Source organism: Bubalus kerabau, chromosome 4 (assembly GCF_029407905.1).
Source record: "Bubalus kerabau isolate K-KA32 ecotype Philippines breed swamp buffalo chromosome 4, PCC_UOA_SB_1v2, whole genome shotgun sequence".
In the NCBI taxonomy this organism is placed as follows: domain Eukaryota; kingdom Metazoa; phylum Chordata; class Mammalia; order Artiodactyla; family Bovidae; genus Bubalus; species Bubalus kerabau.
The window spans coordinates 129,715,737-129,726,707 of NC_073627.1; positions in this window are offsets into that span (position 1 = coordinate 129,715,737).

Genomic DNA, 10,971 nt, shown 5'->3' on the forward strand with positions numbered 1-10,971 from the left:
GCTTTTCTATGCATTCACTTTACAAAATGTCATTTTGACCTATGACCTGTGGCCAGTGAGGATTTCTAGGGGACTATCAGACCTGCTTTTCCTTGTCTTAAAATGAAAATTTCCAGAAGCCTGTAACATGCAGACCTCCGATAGGGCCGTGAGGCCCAGGTGCTCTCAACTAAAGACTTAAACTTCTTGAGAAACAGGCATTTTGGTGATGAGGTCACAGAGCAAACCCTGTTTCTGGAGTTCTCTCTCCTCTGAAGGAGACATTAATGGAGTGGACTTGCTCCCAGCTTTTGCAGTGAATGTTTTAAACATCTGAGCTGGGTGGGAGCTGTGATGGGCTGGATAACTGCTCCTTACCTGTTCCTGCAGGGTAGGGAGAGGGGTCTCTCCCACACACAGCTGCCCTCCAACCAGAGTAACGACCCTGTTCTGTGTGACACGGAATGTCATGATTGCATTTGTCTTTTAAAAACAAAGGGTTAGGGACTTCGCTGGTGGTCCAGTGGTTAAGAATCAGCCTTGCAGTGCAGGGGGTGTGGATTCAATCCCTGGTCAGGGAACTAAGATCCAACATGCTTGGTGGGCTGCAACTAAGCCCACACGCCACAACTGCTGAGTGAGCCTGTGTCCCACCAATGGAAGATCTCACAGGATGCACCTAAGACCTGAAGCCAAATAAATATTTAGAAAACAAAAGAGAAATATTGCTCCCTGTACATACGGGGAAACAGGCATAGGAAAGCATCAAGGACTGGCCCAAGGTTTCCTGATGAGAAGCAGTGAAAGAACCAGGCCCTGTTCTCAACTTTGCTCTTACCTTTAGTTTACTCCTGCTGTAGGAATCCCGGCCCTAAAGAGTGAATGACACTTCTGATGCAAATGCAGAGCACTTTGTGTAAAATGCTAGCCCACACTCATCACCACCGCTGGGACCTCTACCTAGTACACGTGCGAGCCGAGTTAAGAGTCGTTTTCATTTCTGGCATCCTATTTGGGCTGCATCACCCTCCCATCAGAGAAAGATGAGACAGAACCAAGTGGTTCTGTCCCTAGGCTATGACCTTCCCTTTTCTCCAGTCTTGTCAAGTTGTGCAGACATCAGTCTTAATGAGACTGGTGATGCCACTGTGTTGACAGTTTGAAAAGGGAGTCAAGTTACCAACTGACTTAAGCTTCACCTGCCAAACAGTTGCTCTGCAGGAAAACCACCAAGATTGAAGCAAGTGTAGAAGTTCTTTCTAGAGCCAATTAGGTCAGCTTCCTAATCTCCAAGTATATTACAACTTGTCCCAGAGGTGTCAGAAGGGCATTATAAAGAAAATGACCCTTACTCTGTCTTGTTAAGGGGACTTGACCCAGACCAGCTTGTGTATGTTCGTTAGAGCACTGCCTCAGCCCAGCCCTGGAGAAGAGGAGTGGAGGTGTGGTGAGGGAAGCCTCAAAGAGAAGCCAGAGATCTGTTCTAGCCCCAGCCTGGCCACTAGCTAGTATTTGACTCTCCTGAGTCATTTCCCTTCTGGGAACCTTCAGTTCCTTGACTGGAAATATGGAGCCCAAGCTTAAGTGAGCTTGCAGCCCTGATATAGCTATATACATCAGAACGAGGTATATATACTCCAAGTTCTAACCAGCAATATGATAGTAGTTACTCAAGCTGTTACTCCCAACTACCCCGCCTTCCTGAGGAGCAGGTAAGGATTTGGGCTGGTGGAAAATATGAAAGCTGTGCCTTAGGCTGATGGAGTAGAAGGGGATAGACCTGTAGCAAGAGGTCAGTGAGGAGGCGGTTACCGTTATCTGGACAAGTGTGCGTGAGGGCTGCACCACTGAGACTGATGGTGAACGAGGTGTCTTCAAAAAACTGCAATAGGGATACTAGTAAATCCATTTTACTACTGCAGTGTTGGAGAAGACTCTTGAGAGTCCCTTTGGACTGCAAGGAAATCAGTCCAGTCAATCCTAAAGGAAATCAACCCTGAATATTCATTAAAAGAACTGATGCTGAAGCTCCAATACTTTGGCCACCTGATGCGAAGAGCCAACTCATTAGAAAAAGACTCTGATGCTGGAAAAGATTGAAGGCAGGAGGAGAAGGGGATGACAGAGGCCAAGATGGTTGGATGGCATCACCGACTCGATGGACATGAGTTTGAGCAAGCTCCAGGAGATGGTGAAGGACAGGGAAGCCTGGTGTGGTGCAGTCCATGGGGTCACAATGAGTCCGACACGACTGAGCGACTGAACAAGTCAGACTAGTCAGTCTGGGGAGTATTTATAGCCTTATAGACTCACCTTAGCATGTGCAGGATGTATGTCTGCCCCTGGGGGGCACTAATGTTCTGAGTTGGAGGGAGGGAGGCAAACTGTATTCCTCACTTCACAGCTGTGGAAACTGCAGGATTTAGAGGTGAAGAGCCTCCAAAGTCAAGTAGCCAGTAAATAGCCAGCCTGGCTGGAGTTCCAACCCAGCTCTGCCCAAATTCACAGCTTCTGCTGATGGCTAAATGCTCCTCCTCAGGGCTGTCTGGCTCCTGACTCTGTTCTAATGAGAAAGTTAGTGGGCATATTTCTTCTCAGTCTGGAGAAAAGTAGATGCGGGCTAACATGAGGTTCAGGGCAGAGTAAGAACAGAGCTGGTTTTCAGAATTGGGACCATGAAATGCTTTAGGGGTGCAGGCAAACAGTGAACATTCTACAAATACAACTACCACTCTTAATCATAATACTTTCACACTGAGAGAGGCAGCCCTGCCATATAACAACTTAGTGAGCCAGCAAAAGACACTCTGCTTCTTGGAACTCAGTTTTCCATTCCTAAATCGGGGTTGCCCTGCACACTCTCTGCGTTAAGTTAATGAGTATGAAAGTGCTGGACACCATGAGGGGTAATGTGGAGAACTGCTGGGAACAGCCTACACCATGGGCTCCTCTCAGTGGCAGACTCGGCTGGCCTGCCTGCAGCCAGGGTTCTGCACAGCAATGCACCGAGGAGCTGCTGCAGCAGCAGCAAGTGGGTGAGAAGTGGGCATCTGAGCAGAGTGGGTGCTTGGGCCCTGGAGGAGTCGGAGTGGGTGACAGGACCCTGGGGAAGCAAGTAGTCCTCAGGATCCCAGCCAGCCCCTAAGGAAGGGAATTCCTTGACTTGGTCCATTCCAGTGCTAGGTCAGGACCCTGCCTTGTCCCTGATATGTCATATGGTTCCCTGCCTGCTGGGACACCAATCCATTGTTACCCTGTTTCTGTAGCCACCTGGTGCTCCCTGCCTGTCGACATCCTATTCTACAACCTCTCTGCCAAGCTTAGGCCTGACTTGTCCTAAGCCCCACTTCTGACACAAGGATGATGGTCCCCAGGTTTTCCATAGTATGCTGCCGTTTGCAGAGCTCACATCCATTATCTTGTTCCAGAGAGGCAGTGTGAGGATTCCCACCCCATCTTTCAAACGAGGGAACAGTCAGGGTGACTGTTGCAAGGCCCCCAGGTGCAGAGCACTTGTACTTCTTTCCTTGCCTTGGACTAATCGAGGGGGAAAGGCCAGGGATGAGCCAGTAACTAGACTACAGGACACAGTCCACTGAGCTTGAGTGAGCTCATCTCAGAGGATCCCTTACGTGGATGGGAACTTCTGAAACCCAGAGTGCTTGGGTGCTTCAGCAAGAGGAAGATAGAGGGCGATGGAAGAAATGAGGCTGAGGAAATCCAAGTTCCCACATCATGGGCCACTTGAGGCCTCTGTGTCCCACCCAGGACCCATCCTCTCTAGGCTGCTCAAGGGACCTCACCACAGTTGCGCTCTCCTGATGCCACTCGTGAACTTTCCGTGACTTTCTGGCACCACACCCCCCAATCCTCCTTTCCAGCCTTACTTCCTTCCCCTAGTCCCCACACACCCTCCTAGCCATCTGAACATTCCTGTGTGTTTCACCTTGCTTGTGCTGCCTCCTCTGTCTGCACTTTTCCTCCATCTGCATAAGCAAATTGATCCCAGGAACTTCCGTGGTGGTCCAGTGGTTAGAGTCTGCCTACCAATGCAGGGGACACAGGTTCCATCTCTGGTCCTGGAACTAAGATCCCCCATGCCATGGGGCAACTAAGACCATGCACAGCAACTACTGAATCCTTGTGCCTCAACTACAGGGAAGCCCACGTGCCCCAGCAAAGATCCTGCATACTGCAACTAAGACCTGATGCAGCCAAAAATAAATAAAAAACAGACAAAACATAAGCCAAAAAAGACCCACCCCAGTTTCAAGAGCCAGTGCAAAGGCGTTAGCCTCTCCAATGACCCAGCAGACAGGAGACTTTCCTCCCTGCATTCCTTGTTCCATGACTTTGATGGCCTCGTTCTCACTGCGCTGGCTCTGGCTGCTTTGCTCCCTGCCTCGCCTTCCCTGCCAGGAAGTGAGAGCTCTGGGTTGTAGGCCTGAGTCCCTTTGCTGTGCCTCCCACACCAGTGCACTCGGTGCACATCTCCTCAGTGATTTTTACCCATGGCTTCCTGGGGCCGCCGTAACCAAATACCAGAGCCTGGGCGATATAAACAGCAGACATGTGTCATCTCACAGTTCTGGAGGCTGGAAGTCCATGGTCAAGGTGCCGGCAGGGTTGGTTCCTCCTGAGGGCTGTGAGGGAAGGATCTGTTCCAGGCCTCTCTCCCTGGCTGGTAGATGGCCATCTTCTTCCTGTGTCTCTTCAAGTGGCGTTCTTGTGTATGCGTTTGTGCACAAATTTCCCCCTTCTATAGGGACATTTATCTTGGATTACAGCCCACTCCAGTGAACTCAATTCATCTGCAATGACCCTTTTTCCATGTAAGGTCACATTCTGAGGGACTGGGCATGAGGACTTCAACATACACATTTAAGGGAGGGGTCATAATTCAACTCAGAATGCCAAACACAAGAACTGTGAAAACCTCTGGGCAGAGAATGGCAATCACATGCTGAAAAGCCCCCACTTGGGTGTTTGGACTTAAAAGCAATGTGATTAAAAGGTGGACCTGGGTGCTCAGGTTTGGAGAGGAGAGTCAAATACAAATTTTTTGTGGACACATTTTTTTAATTTCTCTTGGGAATATATTTAGGAGTAGACTTGCTGGGTCATATGGTAATGAGATAATTAACCTTTTGAAGAACCACCAGACTGTTTCCCAAAGAGGCTGCACCATTTTCATTCCATCAGCAGTGTATGAGGGCTCCAGTCTCGCCACACCTTTATCTGTCTTTCTGATTCTAGACATCCTGCTGAGTCTGAGGTGGTATTTCACTGTGACTTTGATTTGCATTTTCCTGGTAGTTAATGACATTGAGCAACTTTTCATGTTCTTGAAATATTGGAATGTTATCTTTTAACACATTAGGATCAATCTGGTTGGGCTTGAGTTGGCAGTATCACATAGTTGAGACCGGGTTGCTATAGGGTGTTCTGGCGTACTGGGACTGTTTCTAGAGATGGTTGTGAATTGAGCAGGCAACCACATAAGCAGTCAGACTGGGGTTGGTGATGAAGATCTGGGAGTTATCCATGAGGGTGTACCTCTTGAAGCCCTGTGAATGGATGATATTCTCAACGACAGCATGAGGGAGAAGGAGTGAAAGTTGTTAAAGTTTTGGGGACTCTTGGAAGTTAAGAGTGAGAGGGCAAAGGGGAGACAACAGATTCACTGTTGTTTTTTTTTTTTTTGGCTGCTCCGCACAACTTGCAGGATCTTAGTTCCCTGACCAAGGATTGAAACTGGGCCACCACAGTAAGACTACCTAGTTTAATCACTGGACTGCCAGGGATTTCCCTAGACCCACTGCCCTTAACTGGGGTGGTGAGGGGGTAGGACCTTTCAGACAGCAGGGTACGGTGGAGGGTGAGGAGGAGATGAGGCTGGTGACAGGCACAGACTGTCAAGATGAGATATGAGGAGGGGGACGGTCCTCCAGGCCACAGGCAGTGGAAGCAGGCCATGGGGCAGGGGCTCAGGACGAGACTTCTTTCTCTCGAAGTCTCTGGGGCGAGAACTCTGGGCAAGCAGGTCTCACATGCCTGGTCTCACACGGTTCTCGCTACTGCTCTCTGGTGGTGGTGGTTTCCATTCGGCAGGAAGTTGAGAAGGAACAGGGCTGGGAGTAGAAGCCGGGCTTCGCTTATTCCAAACACTGCGATTTTTTTTCCAGGACACTATACTGTTTCAACCTCCTGTGGGGGCCAAGCTTGCAAATAGATTATTATCATGTGGAAGGAATTTGGGATGGGGGTCTCAGCTTCAGTGTTGATCCTTCAGACAGACCCTTCCTGACAACCTGTGTGAAAAATGTCCCCCGTTAGTCACACACAGCATTCAATGGCTTTCCTTCACGCCCTTCTTATGACAGTTCATGATTTTATAGCAATGTGTGAATATAGTTTACTTTCATCGTAAACTACTTTTACTGTAAAATGCAGTTTATAGGAAGAGGCCCCACACTCTTTGTTCCCCATTCTATTCCTGGTTCTTGGCATGGTGCCTGGCATGCAGCAACCCAAGAATCATGTGTTGGATGGGTGAGTGAGGTGGCATTTGGAAAGTGGAGGCAGGTATGGTGTGTACCCCATGTCAAAATCCTTCCAACAGAGATAGTGTGAAGTGACTTCCATCTCCCATACTGCCCCAGGTGTGACAGTGGGCTTGTTCACTCTGGGACAGTATAAAAATGATGCTTCTGTTCCAGAGATGAGGACCAAGGTTGAGGAAGCAGGAACTGGGTATAAGTCAGGGGGTGTCCATCAATGGTGCCTATAAATGGAGCGACTGAGAGAACCTTGGGAGAAGCAGACTCTTTGGCCATTTGACACCAGGACAGGTCCTTGGTGGCTGGGGGTTGGGGAGCTTGGGTGGATTAATACTTCACTTCTTCCTCAGAGGAACTTTCCAGAAAACTGACTTCAGGGAATGGTCGTGTTCACCTAAGAGGCTGAATGCAGCCTGAAGAGTAAATACGTGAAGTCAATTACGCCTCAGTCTTCACTGTCATCTTTCCTTTCCTGTGCTTAGCCATTCAGAAAATTTTTATCAACACCTATGAAATGTTATGTTCTGTCTGTGCTTGGTGCTACGGATATAAGAGGAAACAGCTGAGGCCCTGTTCTCAAGGAGCTCTTTGTTCTGGAGAACTCAGTTACAATACAAGGCTCTAAGCCACATAAGGGCAGAGGTCTGGTCTGTCTTGTTTGTTCACCATGGTGTCCCTAGAACTTTGCCCTGGGTTTAGCACTGACTAGCTACTCCAGATGGTTCCAAGCCAAAGGAGCTCACACTCTATAGAGAGAAAGACAGACAAGAGGCAGTTCCATAAAGGAGGGAATAAAGAAGGTCATGCAGGAACATAGAGAAGGCTGTTGGGGAGATCAGAGAAGGTCCTGAGAGGAAGTGACTTCTACCCTGAAGGACTTGCAGAAGGACCTGCAGAAAGCAGGGGCTCAGCATGGTGGGTGTAGGGAAAGAGGGAGTGTGCAGGTTCAGGAAACCACCTGTGTCAAGGCCTGGAGGAGAGAACACGATCCTTTAGAGAACTCAGAATAGTCCACTGTAACTAGAACGTGGAGCAGTGACAAAAAATTAATCAGAGTTCTAGGTTGAAGGAGGCTTTGCAGGAATTAACTTCAGGAGAGGCCAAGCACAGTTGAACTAGCTACTGAGGTCCCAGGCCCCAGCGTCTCAGTTCTAGGAACTATGTCCAATCCTTGACCTTGACCCTTATGACCCAGCACTCTGGGTGCCGCAGTTTCTCCAAAACTAAGTTCTTCCTTGCCCTTTCCTTCCAAAAAAAAAAAAAAAAAATCCCTCATTGGTTTTGTTTTTAAGACCTTCCCACATGTCCTCATCCATTTCAACAGACTGAACACTGACTCATTACCCAAGCATGGAAACTGGCTTTAAAAACAAGAACAAGAGTAGAATAAAAATTGCATCTTTTCCTCCTTATTTGTGGTAGGCACTAAATAAGTGTGTATTTTAATGTATTGAAAGTTCTTATTTAACCACAAGTAACATTAGCCCAACTTCCTTTCATGGTATCATTTTTTAAAATGTGACGTCACATTTTTTTCTTTAATTTCCACTTATATATGAATTATGCAAAACCATAATGGTTTTCTTTAGTCAAGTGACTGAGTTACTTTAGTGCTGGGTTTAATTTTCTCTGTAATCAAGGCCTGTTGCTCAACCTCACCCAGCTGTGAAAAGCCATTTAAACTTGAGAGACCTAAAGCACGTGGCATCTAGTCTAGACATATTGCAGATGAATGAACCCCGCTGCAATCTCCTTGTTCCTTGGTTACTTTCTTGCTGTCCATCCAAGCTCCTCAACCCCAGCCACTGAAGGCCTGCTCTGGTGTCAAGTGGCCAAAGAGTATGCTTCTCTCAAGGTTCTCAGTTGCTCCATTTATAGGCACCCTTGATGGTCACACTCTGACCTACACCCACTTCCTGCTTCCAAACTTGCACTTCCTTGGAACCCCTCAACTTTAGGACAACTCCCCCCACCCCCAGCCCATGGTCCATTTTCCAGCTGCTTTTTAAAAAATATATAATTTTTTTTTATTTATTTGTGTATGGCTGTGCTGTGTCTTCACTGCTGTGCAGGCTTTTCTCTAATTGCAGTGAGTGGGCTTCTCATTGCAGTGGCTTCTCTTGTTGCAGAAAACAGCATCTAGGGTGCATGGACTTCAGTAGTTTTGGATCATGGGCTCAGTAGGTGTGGTTCCTGGGCTGTAGAGCATAGGCTCAGTAGTTGTGGCCTATGGGCTTAGTTGCTCCGAGGAGTGTGGGATCTTCCCAGACCAGGGATTGAACCTGTGTCTCCTGCACTGGCAGGCAGATTCTTTACCACTGAGCTATCAGGGAAGCCCCTTCCATCTGCTTTTAACAACTGAACTTTTTCAAGAAAAGATCCATTTTTGCCTCCTCTGTTTCCCCATCATCCCTTGACCACCAAATCTGTTTTCTCTAGCATTCCCCCTGTTCCCATGTTCCCCACTGAGTTCTTGCTCCTCATTCTCACGCACTGCTCTGGGCCTTCAGCTCTGTGGGTCTCTCCTCCTCAGGACACACCCTGCTTCTCTGTCCTTCCAGGGCAGCTGCACAAGGCTCACTCCTCCACTGCTCAGTCCTCTGCACACTCTCTCCTTCAGGAGTCTACGTAGTCAGTCTTTCCTCACTCAGAATGGCTTCTGGATTTCTATCTCCAGCCCAGACCCACATTGAGACTCAGAGCTGCCTCTCCTCCTACCTAATTAACAGTTTCACCTGTATATTTATTTTTAATATTTATTTACTTTGTCTATGCCTCGTGGGACCTTCAATCTTCTGTTGAAGCATGTGGGATCTTTAGTTGCAGTGTGTGGGATCTAGTTCCCTGACCAGGGATTGAACCTGGGGCCCCTGCATTAGAAGCCTGGTCTTAGCCACTGGACCACCAGGGAAGTCCCTCACCTGCATATTTATACCAAGTGTCCCAAACCTACCCTTCTCCCTTCCACCCAGAAGCGCCTCTTCCTCTCCCTTCCGTTGTTGTTACTTTGCTCATTAGTTCTGGAAGTCAAGCGGAGAATCAAGTTTGCTTTTTCCTTCAAACTTATTTCTCAATTTTGTTTGCAACTCAGTATAGGGTATTGCAATACGTGAACCATGAACTTCCAGATGTTCAAGCTGGTTTTAGAAAACCAGAGGAACCGGAGATCAAATTGCCAACATCTGCTGGATCATTGAAAAAGCTAGAGAGTTCCAGAAAAACGTCTATTTCTGCTTTATTGACTATGCCAAAGCCTTTGACTATGTGGATCACAATAAACTGGAAAATTCTGAAAGAGATGGGAATACCAGACCACCTGACCTGCCTCTTGAGAAACCTATATACAGGTCAGAAAGCAATAGTTAGAACCAGATATGGAACAACAGACTGGTTCCAAATAGGAAAAGGAGTATGTCAAGGCTGTATATTGTCACCCTGCTTACTTAACTTATATGCAGAGTACATCATGAGAAACGCTGGGCTGGAAGAAGCACAAGCTGGAATCAAGATTGCTGGGAGAAATATCAGTAACCTCAGATATGCAGATGACATCACCCTTATGGCAGAAAGTGAAGAGGAACTAAAAAGCCTCTTGATGAAAGTGAAAGAGGAGAGTGAAAAAGTTGGCTTAAAGCTCAACATTCAGAAAACCAAGATCATGGCATCTGGTCCCATCACTTCCTGGGAAATAGATGGGGAAACAGTGGAAACAGTGTCAGACTTTATTTTTGGGGGCTCCAAAATCACTGCAGATGGTTATTGCAGCCATGAAATTAAAAGACACTTACTCCTTGGAAGGAAAGTTATGACCAACCTACATAGCATATTCAAAAGCAGAGACATTACTTTGTGAACAAAGGTCTGTCTAGTCAAGGCTATGGTTTTTCCAGTGGTTATGTATGGATGTGAGAGTTGGACTGTGAAGAAAGCTGGGCGCCGAAGAATTGATGCTTTTGCACTGTGGTGTTGGAGAAGACTCTTGAGAGTCCCTTGGACTGCAAGGAGATCCAACCAGTCCACCGTAAAGGAGATCAGTCCTGGGTGTTCATTGGAAGGACTGATGCTGAAGCTGAAACTCCAATACTTTGGCCACCTCATGCGAAGAGTTGGCTCATTGGAAAAGACCCTGATGCTGGGAGGGATTGGGGGCAGGAGGAGAAGGGGACAACAGAGGATGAGATGGCTGGATGGCATCACCGACTCGATGGACATAAGTTTGGGTAGACTCTGGGAGTTGGTGATGGACAGGGAGGCCTGCGATTCATGGGGTCGCAAAGAGTCAGACACGACCGAGCGACTGAACTGATAGAGTATTGCAAGAGCCCTAGGCTGGAAGGCAATCCAGGGTCCTAGTCCCAGCTCCACCGCGGCTTTCTGGATGGCTTGTGGACAAGTCAGTGAACTTTTTGAACTTTATGCATCTCATATAATA